This window comes from Culex quinquefasciatus, chromosome 3 (genome assembly GCF_015732765.1).
Source record: "Culex quinquefasciatus strain JHB chromosome 3, VPISU_Cqui_1.0_pri_paternal, whole genome shotgun sequence".
Classification (NCBI taxonomy): domain Eukaryota; kingdom Metazoa; phylum Arthropoda; class Insecta; order Diptera; family Culicidae; genus Culex; species Culex quinquefasciatus.
Window position 1 is genome coordinate 173,993,190 of NC_051863.1, and position 17,135 is coordinate 174,010,324.

Sequence of the window (17,135 nt, forward strand, 5' to 3'; positions counted from 1 at the left end):
GTCTGTCTGTCCCGCACTCACATCTCATTCCATCTCATCTCATTCAGCAGCATCTTTAGCATGTTAAACAGCCGCCGCCAACTTCCATCGGAGAAAAAAAAACAGTGAAAAAAGTGGCAGCTCCTGCTCGCGATGAAGATGAGATGCTGCGGTTGTTGTGGCAACAACCCATCAACATCAGGTTTGGGATTGGGTGTGGTGGCGCGAAAAACTTCTTCGCTGTGGTTGCGGGAAAAGCGAGCGGAAGCAAAGTGGTTCAGACAAGACGCATGGTTTCCATGGAAGAAATGTGGGGTGGTGAGTAGGAATATTTGGTTGAAAATTGTTCGGATGAAATTAGAAGTTGGAAAAAATGTTTCAATAGCAAAATATTGAAGATTTCTTTTAAAAAAATTAACAAATTTATGCTTTGAAATCATCTGCTATTTTTTTTTTCTGTTGGGTCAGTTGCATCATAAACATATTGGGCTGTAGCAAATATTTTTTCAAAATTTAAAAATGATCAAAATGATCAAAATGATCAAAATGATCAAAATGATCAAAATGATCAAAATGATCAAAATGATCAAAATGATCAAAATGATCAAAATGATCAAAATGATCAAAATGATCAAAATGATCAAAATGATCAAAATGATCAAAATGATCAAAATGATCAAAATGATCAAAATTACCAGAATGATCAAAATGATCAAAATGATCAAAATGATCAAAATGATCAAAATGATCAAAATGATCAAAATGATCAAAATGATCAAAATGATCAAAATGATCAAAATGATCAAAATGATCAAAATGATCAAAATGATCAAAATGATTAAAATGATCAAAATTATTAAAATGATCAAAATGATCAAAATGATCAAAATTATTAAAATGATCCAAATGATCAAAATGATCAAAATGATCAAAATGATCAAAATGATCGAAATGATCAAAATGATTAAAATGATCAAAATGATCAAAATGATCGAAATGATCAAAATGATAAAAATGATCAAAATGACCAAAAATGACCAAAAATGACCAAAAATGATCAAAATGATCAAAATGATCAAAATGATCAAAATGATCAAAATGATCAAAATGATCAAAATGATCAAAATGATCAAAATGTTCAAAATGACAGAAATGATCAAAGTGATCAAAATGATCAATTTGCAAACTGCAAAACAGTATTCAAAAGTATTACTTTTCAAAACAAGAGCTAAAAAGAAGAACATAAATGGATTTTGAAATAGTAGTTTATGGACCAAGTTGCAAAAAGAAGGCTTCTCAGCACGAGTCACTCATCCAACGAAGTTTAGCGATATCCTTTTGAATTTGGTTTTTTCAGTTGAACGTTTTTCGCTCCGCAAATCCGCAAATTTGATGAATACTGCTGATGGTAAATGGTTTCTACTCATTCATGTATAAAGATGCACTCTAATAAAATGATGACCAGAATGATCTTAAAAGAAAGGCGAATAAAAAAATTATTTACAAGAAAAGTCTAATTGCAAAAACGTAATAATTTGCTCTTAACAATCACTTCGTCGCAACTCGCAACACAAATCTAAAAAATCAACTTTTCAGAACCACCCTATTGTGAGATGCGGCTGGTGGCGGCTTAGAAATGCGATACGAAACAGTATCATTAGCACAACGGATTGATTTCTAACAACTTTGGTCTTTTCTACACCTGTGCCTTCCAACCTGAAGATTTCTATTTATGCAACTTATCTTGATTGAAAACTACATTTTTTCATGTCAAGGAAATTTCAAAAATGTAACTTTTTTTGATATTCCTGAAACTCCTCAGATTCGCCGAAACTCTCCAAAATAATAGGATTTTCCCTTTATTGCTTCTCTTCAGAAAAGGAGCATAGCAAGCGAAATGATTACGTGAAATGGGATACACGCTTTTGATTGAATTTGAAGCACTCCCGACTTGCAACAGCCCGAAATTCTGCTGTTTTGGGGCCCGTCCTTGGGGCGTTTCTCCGTTCGAGATGAGTAGAAGAAAAAAATATCAAAAAAATCGAAAGAAGCCCAGCAGTCTGGCAGTGATAATGGTAGAGTAGATAATTCAATCAAATAACGCAAAGTGAAGTGTAGGATTTTTAGGGGGTGGTGATTTGTGCGTACACGTGTGAAACTATGTTTCAATAACTAAATTTCGAATTCAAAAAAAAAAAACCTTAAGCCACTCAGGATTCAATGTTTCCGACGTAAAGAAAGAAAGTCAAATTTCTAAAAATTACTTCCAAAAATATTTGTATCGCATCAAATAATAAAAAGCTCATAAAAATTCAATTTCCTCTCTGTCAAATTCATTCCAAGATGGAAAAGAACGAACCAGACCAATCACCTCACACTCTAAGCGATGCTGAAAGTTCCGAGAAGGGAACTCTCGCTGATGTTTTTCTTGTGTCGAATATTTCAGCTGTATCCACTCCCATGATCCGTCGTTGTTCGTTTGCCAAAATGATTGGTTATTTGTTTGACAAGCGCAATTGAGCGATTGGTGGATCAGGGTGAGTGCACAGGTGAGATGAGGTGAGCGGTATTTATTTTTTTCTTTTTTTTCTTTTTTTTCTCAGTTTTCAGAATGGAATTGACCAAATAGAAGATGAGTTGAAGGGGGAATTTTGGAAGGAGCACGAATGGAATACAGAATGGAGTTTTTTTCGGCATGACATTATTTTTCTTCTTGATGATATAGCGGCACCGTTATTGCTACATGTGGGAGATTTCAATAACGAGAATTGCGTCATTGCATCTGGAGAGGGAATGTGAAGTTTGTTTAGTTAATTCAAAACCTGGAAGCTGATTCAACTTTTGTGTTATTTTAAATATAATTTGTGTTGAATATTATTTCAAACAAAACCAAAACTATATCAATCAGCAATTCCACGTCAAGCCAGCAGGAAAAATGTCAAAAGTGCTCCGATCCGTGCTGATTAGGGTGCCCAGAAAATGGAACTTTTTCCCAAAACCTGGCTCCACAAGCTGAAAATTGTTCCTTGAACTATGTTAGGTCTCTGGGCCAAATATGAGCAAAATCGATCAACATTTACCCATTGATACTCAAAAGTGAAGTTTGTATCGAGAAAATCGAAAAAATGTATGGAAAACCCAATTTTCTTACGGTTTCGTCTGCAGGGCGCACTACTTCCATCCAAATATTCTCAAAGGTGAGATTCTTATTTGAAATTCCATGCTCTACAACTTTGTAGAACATGCCAAAGCTGTAAAACTCGATCCTGAAAAGTTATTAGCGGTTTAAAAAAGTAATTTTTGCATGAAAAACATTTTTTCACCAACTTTAGGCTTGAGTATCGATGGGTTAATCTTATCCAAATTCGCTCAAAATTTACATAGAAGCTTAAAATAACCCAAAAAACCGTTTCCGGCTGGGGAGCAGGAGATCATTTTTTCTGGACACCCTAGTGCTCATAGATGAACATATTTTTCTACGATTTTTTCAGAATAAAATGCAAAAATGAATTCTGAGATATAATATTAAAAAAAACGTTACTTAATCCACCCTTAGGTGGTTGGCACCTTCCTCACATTTAAAGGGTGCTATCCAAAATGCAAAAAGTGCGTTAATAACACTTAAGTGTTTATAACTTTTGATAGGGTTGTCAGATCTTCAATGTTTTGGACGGGTTGGAAAGCTTTTTTGAATACCTATCCAACGATATGTTGCATGAGAGATCTGGACAACGTTTTAATCAACATATCTGAGATCCGGCCTACAAAAAGCGTATAAATAACACTTAAGTGCTTATAACTTTTGATAGATTTGTTAGATCTTCAATGTCTTGGAAGCGTTGGAAAGGTCTTTTAAATACATTTCTGAAAATGTATAGCGTGACGGGTTTTCTTACAAAAACCACCCTTTTTACAATCTTCCAGACTTTTGTTAAAATCGTTAAAATCGATTCTGAGTCGATAGGTATACATGAAGGTGGGTCTAGGACGTAAAATTAAGAAGTTTAATTTCCAAGTGATTTTATAGCCTTTCCTCAGTAAGGTGAGGAAGGTAAAACATTAAAGAAAATTTCAATAAAAGCCCAACGAAAAGCATTTCTTTTGAAACGCGACGAGCTAAACTAATTCGGTTGTTCCGATAATATGGTTTTTCAAAAATTTATTTATAAAAAAACAGTTTAAAAGAAACACCAGGGAAGCCGTTTTTTTCGTGACAGGTTGAAAGTTTGCCAAGGAATAGAAAAGTAACTTTCTTCAATTTGAAATGTAAACAAAAAAATATTCAAGAAAAGATTTTTTGATTCAAATTTTTCAAATAATTCTACAACATTTAAATGAATTTTAATGTATTTTTTAAATATATTTTGTAATTTAAATAATTAGGCCTAATTCCAAAACGAAAATATTTGGCGAACAAATTGACGAAAATGCTATTTTTCTTAAACTTCTGAAGTTTATTTTTGAAAAAGTCCTATGAACATATGAAACACAATAGCTTACAAGACCTTTAAAAAAACGCTACAAAAATTTTAAAAAGTACAAAAAAAGATTTTATTTGATAAAATTTCATAAATAAGAACTATGCCATGTATTCTGTAATGTTTACAATCGATTTAAAAAGTTTTTTTCAATGAAAATGTATATTTTTGTCATTGTTTTTGTCCCCTGATTATTTTATTTTAAAATCAAAGATGTTGATGATGGCACTTGTTCACGTGTATTTTTAGTTTATACTTAAATATTTTGAAATATGCTTGCTTATTTTGGAATACGTCCGATGATCACAATCTTTTTATAGGAGATTTCTTGATCTATCCGATTTTTTTCCAACTATTGTGAAGCTTGAATGAATTCTACATTAAAAAAACAACGATTTAAAAAAAAGTTTTTAAGTCACTTTATAACTTGAAAACAGGACAAAAAATCAAAATATCTGTACATAGTTTTTTAATTCCACATTTTAATTTTACATCTAAAAATGGATTAATCTTTTTATGTCTTTTTCTTTCGTTGGTTTTGAAAATTAATGTTTTTTTGTATTGCAAACTTCTAAATTATATTTGACCAACTTGTGCTCAAAAACTCGCATTTTTGGCCATCTAAAACACATCCAAAATGAATGAGAATTTACAAAAATTGTTATTTTGCGCAACTAAATTTTTGTTGAAAAGATGAAATTAAAAAATGAAAAAGGTTTAATTAGATTGCAACGTTTTTTTCTGAGCAATATTGCAATTTTCCCAAAGACAAAAAAGCGATCAAAAAAGCTATTCACAAATTGTTGGAGAGTTTCCTGGGCGATCTTATGACGCAAATGATTATTTTTTGGTCATAGAGAAACTTAATCTAAACACTAAAAATATACGTGATTCGAAGTTTCGGGAAATTGCTCATAGCATGATTTTGCATTGATGTGTCTATGTTTTCCAGAATCATGAAATATTTAAACAATAATCAGATTGTTAATTGCATTTGAATTATCTTATTTAAAGTACTAAAATTCTTGAAAATAAACTTACTAATCAATTCTCAATAAAAGTATTTTTGAAACAAATTCAGCAGAAAATCAATTCCGGCTCCACGATGTATTTCATCGTGGGATATGTATTAAAGCATAAAGCATAAAGCATAGGTGCCCACCCGCAGTTGCTACTCCGTTATTGACCAGGACCTTCAGAAGTTACATCCACGAGCCGTGGAAGATGAGTGGGTGCTATCTTTCCTCGCTTCGCAACTTCTCAAAGGCCCCTATCACGCTGATCAATACCGGCGCCGGCCACGACCAGTGGTAGGGTCACGGGGAAGTGGATGGGAATGTTAGTCCGATACTTGAGTGATAGAGACCGCCCAATCGACTGCATCTCCGACAAAGTATCACATGAATTCTGAGGGAGTTAGTAGATGGGTATATGGCGAGTTGGCCATCCGCAGAACAAAAAGACGTGTGATCTGATAGTAGTCCAAAAATGTATTAAAAACTAATTCTAATTACAAAGGGTGCAGAGCACAAATCCAAAAGAAATCGTTCGTATGTGTGAATACGAGATGTGCGTAAATCGAAACAATTGTAGTGCCGATCTTTTGTTGATCGCGGCAAACGGGTCGATCATCGTTGACTGGGCCAGCAGGGTTTACGATGACGATCGTCTCCGCCACAGGTATGAGGTCAGGATTCACGAGTGGCAGTGATGTGACCATGAGCATTTTGTTTATCGGTTGAAAATTTTAAATCTTAGGCAGCCGGCTGCGGAAAGATAGATAATTGATTATTTAAAAAGTTTTTTTTTATCGAACGCGTGCCAGCCGAGCAGTAATGCTGTGGGCTGGACTTATCAGTATATTTTTACTGTTTTTACAATTTAGATAACGCGAGCAAATTTCAAAAATAGTAAATAAATGACGCTTTACTCTTCATAAAATCGATAGTTTGATGAGTTAATACTAAAACTGCCAGTTGGAATCAATTTTTACGATCATTTACGACGAAAATCATCGCGAAAAAACAGGACTGCGCGTTTCCAGAAGCACTGCACTTATCTTCATCGTGGGATATGTATTAAAGTGTAACACAAATTAATCTTTGCCGGGCGATAACATTTTATAGCAAATTTCCAGAACTTCTCAATAAAAATATTTTTAGAAATGGTCACTTATGGTCACTGTTTTTAAAAATTGAAAAACTGCAAATATTTCGCTAAAATCAAAATTTCGGTGGCTATATCTTGAAAACGGAGCCCTTTATCAAAAAATCTGTAAAGTACTTTTCGATTGCAAATTCAATTTTACATAAAAAAATAATGTCAAACTTGTTTTTGCATGAAACTTCGATTTTTTCCAAAAATCATATTTTTTCAAAAATTCATAACTCGGCGGCAGATTTTTTGACCATGTTTCTCTATGGCTCAAAAGTTGCGGATTTTTGTCCCCTAAAACATATCAAAAAATCTCGAAAATCAAAAAAATATGTATTTTGGGAAATTGAGTTTTAGTAAAAAAAAATGATTAAAAAATCTGAAATTTTTTTTCCGTGTACCTATTTTTTTCTCAAAAGTCCTCAACAATACCTACAACTTTGCCGAAGACACCAAATTGATCAGAAAATTCACTCAAAAGTTACAGCTGTTTGAATATTTACATACCATTTTTGTATGGAAAAAACGAAACGAAACTATTGGCACTACGCCCCCCGGGGCATGGCCTTCCTCTTACGTGGGATTTCTGCTCCAGCGCCTCTGACGAGACAGGAGAAACCGGGACCGACGTTTTACTTCACCATCCGATAGAAGCTCAGTGGATAAGGCGGGAATCGAACCCGCGTCTCATAGCATCATCGGGATCGGCAGTCGAAGCCGCTACCCCTGCGCCACGAGACCCACGCTCATTTTTGTATGGACAGCAGCCAAAATTGTATGGAGACTTGTATGGATGAACCAATCACACAAAATAGTTTATTTGGTCATAGGAAAGGCCCCCACAAAGTTTGAGCCAAATCAAAAAATACAAAAAATAAAAATGGTCGAAATCGGCCGATTTCGTAGAGAGTTGCTCAGTTTGGCATTTTTTAAAAAGCCCCATGAACTGCCCCTGTTCGCATAAATGTCCCATATGCAAAAACAGCAAACTGAGACAAACGCGAGGAAAGTTAAGGCTTTGTGTCAAGTTTTTGCGAACAAAACTGGATTTCCTCCGGTTTTGTATAACAAAGTACAGGTTGTTTTTAGCTTTCCTGAAAGAGCACATGATTTTGAACCATCCTGCATCATTAACTCAATAAAGGACATTTATGCGAACAGGGGCAGAGAATGTCGGCCAAAAAGTTAGTTTAACACACACGAATTACAAAATTCCACCCCGCATGACTTTGCTTAATTCTCAGAAATTCATGTTGAGTTATGTAGAGCTTGCGATAACAACAAGATGAAAGCATTGAATTCAGCGTCAACTAAGAATTTGCACAAAATATTCAAAAGAGGCTAATTTCGAGAAATGAGTGTGCTTGCTTATGCTTATTTCAAACATTCAGAAATACCAATGCAGCTGGGATCATCTTCTCGTGAACACGTTGCCACGGATGGCCCCATCAAACTCCGAAACAAGCCCCCATTTCCAATCCAATCGGGACACCCCCAGATCTGTCCCCGCAGTCTCAGGTCCCAGCCCAGCCCGGTCTCAGCCCACATCCGATCCTAATCAACCTAAATGTATAGCTCCCCCCCCCCCTCCCTCTCGCTCTCAAACCAATCAGCATTAGGACTGCGGAGGGAAAACCGGTCCAGCTGGTTGTCCCACATTTTGTCCCGATTTCAACTGCTATGGCAACTGTTGGTGGTGCAACGCGCTCCGTCTCGTCTCGTCGGTTCTGCTGCCTGTAGTTCTTCTTCTGCAACATTGGACCAGGCAGGCAGAGAAAAGCAACAACGTGTCAGTGAAACCGCACGTCGACGATGAATACACGACGTGACACATTGACGGTGGCCCGCTTTCTGGCCAAATCTGAACTCAGAACGAACGATGCGAGTCCCAGAGGGGGGGCCAGAGTCATAACCATACAGATATAGATAATTTCGCAGTACGTGGAATTTTGTGCGTTGTGGGAGTTGCTAAAAGCTTCAACTTTTATGTCCAAAATGCTCGAGGCGGTGCTCGCCAATTTTTCGAAATTGGTCGTCGAAATGTTACACAAACATTACATCCAAATTTGAATATATCGCTTGTTAGCTGAAGCATAGAACAACCCCGTAATGTTGGTTAATCCACCTGTTCCGTCCCAGTGGAAACCTCACCCCACCTGTTACCCCCACATTATCATTTATCCGAACTGGACCCCCTCCAGCAACCGGCTTATAATAATCATCATCGTAAAATATCAATAATATTAGTTTCTTCACGTTTTCACCTTTAGCGATCCGCTCTCTCTCTCTCTCTTGCAAGCTAGACCAGAGCGACTCGTTTGGTTGGGGTTTGTAATTCGATCCGTGTCGTCCCGTGGCTTCCAAGTTATCTGCTGTCCCGTTGGGCTCACACCAATTTTGCAGAATCTCGAACAAAGTTCCAATGTTGGACCTTGCTGAAAATTGTTCGGAAAAATAATTGACTACCCAAGTCCATCAAGGCGCCATCTACCCTTGTTTGATCAACCCCCTAGTGCAAATAGAATTCGAAATCGTCACGGTTAGTTTGGTTTGGGCGCTGCTGCTGACTTTTAACTTCTTTTTTTGGCTATTTGGAAAATTGCGAAAATTTGCGATTTCCGATCACGTATCGTTAAAGGGAATCGATACATGTACTTGCCAGGTGACTTATCCTCTTTTGGCAATGGAGTTTCGAAAGTTAAATCGAATTGTACAACATTGATTGGTTTTTGCATAGCTAAAATACTAGTCTTCTCTATTTTGACTGTCACTTATTCCATGATAACTGACTCAATTAGACTTTACCCTTACGGATTTTGACCAAGCTAACGAAAACTCTATTTTTAGCTCAAACTCAACCATCTTCTTTTTATGATAAAAAAACACTTTTTAGCTGCTTTTTATACTAAAGCTCATCTCAAAACTCCAATACACTACATTAGTTTCTACGTTTGATGAAATGTATTATGCTAAATCAAATAAACCTTCTTCAGATTGCATTTGATTGGAAATCCTCCAGGGGATCGATAACAAATAGGTTAATCAAAAATGCTACCCAATATATTTAACTACTTTAATTATTCAAAACTAGTTCTAATAAAAAAACGTTACTTAATCCACCCTTAGGTGGTTGGAGCCTTCCTCACATTTAAAGGGTGCTATCCAAAATAGACACAAAATGGCGGTGTTTTTCAGTGTTTTATCAATTTGACTCATTATTCATACCACTAGATTGGGTAGTCAGATCTTCATATTGCAGGGCACTTATGAGCTTACAACTTATGATAGGGTAGTCAGATCTTCAATTCAATTCATGCTTGATCTGAGATCCGGCCTCCAAAAAGTGCGTAAATAACACTTAAGTGCTTATAACTTTTGATAGGGTTGTCAGATCTTCAATGTTGGAAAGATCTTTCAAATACCTTTCTGAAAATGTATAGCATGGCACCCTTTTTTCAATCTTCCGGACTTTTGTTAAAATCGTTTTGCCTTCCTCACATAACTGAGGAAAGGCTATAAAATCACTCGAAAAATGAATTTCTCAATTAGACCTTCTAGATCCACCTTCATGTATACCTATCGACTCAGAATCAAATTCTGAGCAAATGTCTGTGTGTGTGGTGGGATGTTGATTAAAAAATTGTCACTCGATTATCTCGACATTGGCGTCATTCGATCCGTCTTGGGGTCCCATAAGTCGCTATTAAAAGATATGCAGTTTAGTTAAGTACTTCAAAAGTTATGCTAAAAAAACGATTTTAACAAAAGTCCGGAAGATATTAAAAAGGGTGGTTTTTGTAAGAAAACCCGTCTTGCTATACATTTTCAGAACGGTATTTAAAAGACCTTTCCAACACGTCCAAGACATTGAAGATCTGACAACCCTATCAAAAGTTATAAGCACTTAAGTATTATTTATAAGCTTTTTGGAGGCCGGATCTCAGATATTTTGATGAAAACGTTGTCCTGATCTCTCATGCGACCTATCGTTAGATAGGTATTCAAAAAAGCTATTCAATGCGTCCAAAACATTGAAGATCTGACAACCGTATCAAAAGTTATGAGCACTTAAGTGTTATTTACGCATTTTTTGCAATTTGTATAGCACCTTTTAAATGTGAGGAAGGCGCCAACCATCTAAGAGTGGATTAAGTAACGTTTTTTGGCATAACTTTTGAAGTACTAAACTAAACTGCATAATTTTTAATAGCGACTTATGGGACCCCAAGACGGATCGAATGACGCCAAAACGGACAAAATCGGTTCAGCCAATGTCGAGATAATCAAGTGACAATTTTTTGATCAACATTATTCCACCACACACACACAGACATTTGCTCAGCTTTGATTCTGAGTCGATAGGTATACATGAAGGTGGATCTAGGAAGTCTAATTGAGAAGTTCATTGAGAAACGTGAGGAAGGCAAAAAACCCGTCTCACGAGAAATTTTAAAATTTCCCGGGGATTTCCAAGATTTAAGCGGATGTCTTTTCTTAACTTTTCGACAACTCTATTCTGTTAGTCTTATGAAAATTGTAGTATTAAATAATTGACAAAACAAAATGTTTTATTATTGAAAAAAAAAACATATAAAGTCGAAATCATCATTTCTCTTTTGTGATTAAATTAACCATCCAATCATTCTTTGACTGTTTATTAGGTTGGTCCAAATCTGGGCATTCTCGGGGCTTCTCCCTGAAATCAAAGATTGACCGGTTACTAGGATAAATTCCAAATTTGTGCTCATTCTGACCACGGGATCCCCTTCCTCTAATCGCTTAAAGTTTGTTTGGGAAAAATCGTCAAAATATATGGGGAAAAGCATCCATCGTCCAATTCTTTATCCATCTTGTTTTGGCAAACGATTTAACTTAATGATACAAAATAATTTGCATTAAAATGGCTATTTTATTCATTAACATAAACATATTTAAACATACAATGCTTTTTGACATCAAAACATCAGATTTCGGTTCAATTTGATATACAAATAGCATATTTCCTATGACGGACCCGACTCTAGACTCTATTAGGTTGCTCCTATCCGAAATAGGGTGGTCTAAAAAATTGCATTTTTTGTCAATTTTCGCAAAAAGCACATTTAAAAAAACCATAACTCCGGAACGGCTGAACCAATTTTAGAGCGGTAAACTAGGTCTTACGAAAATTTCATTTGCTGATTTTAAGGTTTCAATTGCTCATATCTGAAAATATTTTTCCTTGATTCTTTGTAATATTTTACATAATACTGCCAAAAATTGTAAATCTGATTTTTTTTGAAAACGTCCAATAAACCAAATTTCCAGTTTTTGCTTTTTGGGTGTTTTTGAAACCGCCTTAAGTCAGGAGTATTAAAAAACACCCAAAAAGCAACAATATTCATTAACAAAATTCGCAGATATGGATTTTTGAACATAGAAACCGGGAAAATAAAAAAAAAGAAAAAATCTACTTTTTTCATTCAAACTGTAATAAAATGAACATTTAAGCGATGACCTATGCTTTTTTGAGAGTTAGAGTTGCGTATTTCAATTAAGAAAATGTTGATACGTATGATATGATTACATACAATTTTTGTTTGTTTTTAATCAAATAGGACCGTTTGGACCACAGATCTGAAACAGACATAAGACTTTAGAAAAACATATTTTCATAAATTCATTGATATTTTGCACATTTTTTATGTTTCTTAATTCATTGAAATTTTTAACATCTTTTTAAGTAAATGAGATTTTTATGTGAACATGGGCAGAGCATGTCTTAAAAAAAAATCTTTGAAATAAAGTCATTCTTTATTTTTAAACATTTTTTTAGGTGACTTTTTCTTGATTTACACATAAAAACGCACTAATGAGGGGTAGGCGTGGCTGAATGGTTATGCTGTTTGCTTTGTAAGCGGAAGGTTCTGGGTTTGATTCCCATCTGCTTCTATCGAGAAATTATAGAAGAAAGGAATTCTGAACACTAGAATATGAACGAAAAACTCATTAGCTCGGGGCGGGGTTCGATCCCCCGTCCTTTGGGTCAGCATACAAAAATGCTAACCGCCAGACATTCGAGGCTTAGTTGACTAGAAGGATTAAGGATTCTATAAGAATCCAAGAAAATTGATTGGAATCTGAGAACCTAAGAACAGGACAATGCAAAATTGAATTCAAGAACTTACTCGGTTGCATACTCGTTAGAAGAATATTGAACTTTTCAATACGACCAGAATTCACCACAAGAAGCTTGGTGAACCGAATTGGAAAGCTTTCAAGATGGATCACGGTGAACCCTGGCTTCACACCCATCTTACCAACCCCCTCAAATTTCACGTGATACTTTGTCGAAGACGCAGCCGATTTAGCAGTCTTTATCACTCAAGTATCGGACTAATATTCCCATCCACTTCCCAGTGTTTTAACAATGGTCGTGGCCGGCGCTGTGATTGACTAGCATGATAGGGACATTTGAAAGTTGCGAAGTGGTGATGATTGGTTCCTACTCTTCATCTGTGGTCCACGGAGCAATTCTTGGAGGTCCTGGTCAATAACAGAGTAGCAAATACGGGTAGACACCAATGCTATGATATGCTATTTACACCAAAAACGCACCTAAACATCGTCGCGTACCTGGTTTGAAAAACAAGTCCAAGAAAACCAAAACATTCCAAACCACTCGAAAATCAACAGGTCGTAAACATGGTAATTTCTTCCACCTTGTAGAGTCCGATATTGGCGAATACAGTTATAAGACAAGCCTGCACGAGCCTTCCAGAATGAAAACAGCAAAAAAAAAACATTTGTAAACACACCCACACCAGTGACAAAGCGGGTTGAATCATAACACAAACAACAAGTTGCAAGCTTACTTCACTGGATCTGGATTCGCCATGCAACAGCAACAACACATCGAAGCAAGCAACGCAAGCAGCTTTGTTGAATCTCTCCCGTCCAGGTTGTTGTTGCTGCTGAGTTGTGATAGAAAGTTGACAGGTGAGTCCGGATGGTACGCACACCACCACGCGCACCCCCAAAAACCCGCTGGCCGCCGCACGTTCTCCTTCGTGTTTGTGTTGGAGAAATAACTTTACACCTCACCACACTGTTGCTCCACCGATTCTTCTTCTTCTTTGGCAGCACCTTTCAACGGGACTGTGCCATGTTCTCACTGGAAATAACTCGTACAGCCCCAAATACACTTGATTACACCAGCAAACTAATCTCGTTCAATTTCACCACCCGTTATTCACTGTTAAACCCCAAAGTTTGACCAAATTTGAGCCTAAATTGACCAACTTAGGCACACGGCTAAATTTGCGAACGACACAACCCCGCGAAGCAAGCGACGACGACGGACGGTGAGCTGTCACTCGGTCGAGTTTGGCAGCACGAATGAGAGAGTGTTGCACTGCGAATGGCCCCCGAAGTCTGTTGCGGCGCTGGTCAATGAAGCCTGACTAGAATGGGAGCGAGAGAGAGAGAGCGTGCTTGCGAGAGCGGACCGGTCGCGCACACCTGTATGAATGGCATGGACCGGGAGAGAGAGAATGTGTTGCGCCAGAGGTTCTACTCGCTTAATAAATTTATGATGTTTGATAAAAAAGAATCAAAATTGAAAGTAATAATGATTAAAAAGAACTTTAAGGAACAGTTTTGTGTGATAATAAGATACACTTCTTGAACCTCAATCATAATAAAACATGTTAAAAAGTTGTCATCTAAACGATTACGTAGCAAGAAAATATAAAAAATGCATTGAAAATATAAAAACAATATTAAAAATTAAAATTTGCGAAATCAATTAATTTAGTAGCAAGTGTGCGTGCAGCAGTAGGCTGTGCAATCCCCCTAAAGAACGAAGGGTTGTTGCACACGTGTCGAGCCTGATTCATTCATGGTCTACTGCGAGAGTATGAGTGTGTGTGTGCTTGCAACGCTCACCCTCTCTTGAGTTGCATTTTCCTTTTTGAGGGTTGCATTGCGCGCGCTCGTACTCATTCATAAAAACACGAAAAATACAGACGTGGTTGAACGGGGTGCAACCGTTATCGGGGTAGCAAAGCAGAAAGTCTACATCGGGGCGTTTACCTGTGTGACCTGTGTGCCAGCTGACTAGAGGGACAAGGTTGAATGGAATTGCGAACGTTTGCGGGGTTGGGACATACAGTTACACTTCTAGGAATATTGTTTATACAATTATATGTATTCTATATATATTTTGAAATTCTGTTGTGCAACTATTCACTTTTTATATCTTGAATTACTACTTTTCTTCTCCAAAAATAACTCTAATAATACTGAAAAGTATCTGTTTTAATGCTAAAAAGTTCAACTTTCAAACAATTGTATCGAAAAGAAATACTTTTCAATACTGTTTTAGAGTTTGACACTTATTTAGAACAATCAAGGGGAAAACACACTGTGTTTTCCAGAATCGTGGGATTTAAAGCCAGGTTGTTTCAAAAATTCTTCGAAACTTGATCTTTGAATTTAATTCAAAGATATTTTTGGAATACATTTTTTAACATATTTTTTTCGTCCGAGGTGACCAAGGCAGAGGGACAAAAACTTTACATGAAATTTGAAGAGTTTTTTTTTTCGTTTGTAGTATTTTTATAGCACTTATCTTCTTTGGCTACTATTTTTGAGGTAAAATTCCAAGCTCCAATAAAAAAAAGTATCGAATGCTGATCATGAGATTTTCTGTATTAAACGATAACAAATCGGTATGTCTGTTATAAATCTGTGAACCGTTTTTTCATGTTTTGCAAATGTTTACAAAAAAACAGCATTGAAAATATAAAGTTGAAAAACGAATGCTATTTAAAAAATCTGAAAGAAAGTGTGAAATCACATATGATCATATAATCATGGGTATAATCAGTATTTTGGTTGCATAGTTGCGATTTTGTTTGTTTAACCCCGAATTATTATTTGAATTATTATTTGAATTATTTGAAAATAAAATTCATAAGATCAATACGAATATCACATATTCATATAATGTTGGACCCCTCCATTCAAAACTTACTCAACTAATCGGGGAGCAAAGAGATTATTTATTATTAAAAAAAAAAACTTGTTGAAGCGATTGCAAACTTGCAGCTAAATCGATCAAATTATTTGCTTGTGCTTTTTAATTTTGAAATTTTGTGTTTTTTTTTATTTTAATTGACATAAAATAATTTCAAATATTATTTATTCTCTAATTTTGTCATTTTTCTCAATTGTTGTATTTTCCCGCCTTTTGGAAGTCATTTTGAGCAACTTTTGTTTTACGGAAAGCTTAACGTCTTTTGTTATATGTATTTCTGTATTTATTTTTGAATATTTTTAAATGCATTTCTATTATTTAGTATTTCGTTTCAGTTTCCATTTTACGTTTTATGGTTTCATATCTTAAGTACTTTTAACATTAAAACAGGTATTTTTACACTCATGATTGAACAAATATGCAACGAAGATGATCGAAATAAGCAAATATTGCATATTTAAGCAAAACTACTGCGCAAATACAAAATTTTCTTCATTTTTGCAGGTTGAATTAATTGGAGTTTTACTTTTGGACAAGTATGGATTTTAGTTGTCCTCTATTTGACCCGCTTAATTTTGCTCGAAATTGAGAAGTTCCTGGTGTTATTTCAGTAAAGTTCCTTAAATTTACATTACTTCGACTTTCTGAAATAATAAGTCAAAAAAGATTGGATAGTTAATTCAGTCATAAAAAGGAAATGCTGTTTTGTTGAGAAAATGCTACCGGCCACGGCTGATTTTAAGTGTCGAACTCAAAACACGTATTTTGGCGAAAATGACAATTAAATGTCAGTCTATATCGTTTTGAATGAAACTCAACACGCTAAATAAAAGATTTGTTGACAAATATCTGCTTGAAATTGTGGTTTTATTGATTTTTTCATCAAAACACCTTGCGAGGGTCCTCTATGGGAAAGGGGTCTACTAATGGATAAAATACCCTAGAATGATGCCTGATTTACAAATTCTAAATTATCTTTTGCTTGTTTGTTGTTTTTGTTTTTTAAAGTCACTTTGTCATCAATTCTGGAGTTTTTTTTTGAAAAGGTCCAATAAACCAAATTTCCAATTTTTGCATTTTGGGTGATTTTTAATACCCCTGACTCAAGGCGGTTTCGAAAACTCAAAAAGCAAAAACTGGAAATTTGGTTTATTGGTCCTTTTAAAAAAACTCCAGAATTGTTTTTTATGCTTGTTTTTTTTTTTTTTAAATTTTGGCCATAAAATGGGTTTATTAGTTTTATGTTGCAATAAATTGTATTTAGAGCGTCCAATTTCCCGGAGTTACTGATTTCCCGGGAAACGGGAAATTTTCAATCAATTTCCCGGGAAATCCCGGGAATTCCCGGGAAATTTTAAATATATTGAAAATTGTTTCTGAACTTGTTTCTGATTAATATTATGCAAAAAATTGTTAAGGACAGCGACTTTAACGGTTAAAATAAGTGTCTAATAACTGCTTGACTGCATGTAAAAAATCAAACAGCTAAAAGAAAATGTGTATTT

At 35.5% G+C, this 17,135-nt stretch overlaps 1 protein-coding gene across 1 annotated transcript in view; it reads right to left on the reverse strand.

Moving 5' to 3' along the window:
• LOC6040318 (protein melted) overlaps nucleotides 1-13,991 on the reverse strand; it is a 33,996-nt gene extending 20,005 nt beyond the window's left edge. Inside the window, exon 1 of the mRNA XM_038262603.1 lies at nucleotides 13,466-13,991. The gene's annotated coding sequence lies outside the window, so the exon portion shown is untranslated. The remainder of the gene's footprint in view (nucleotides 1-13,465) is intronic.
• Nucleotides 13,992-17,135: the final 3,144 nt, after the last annotated feature.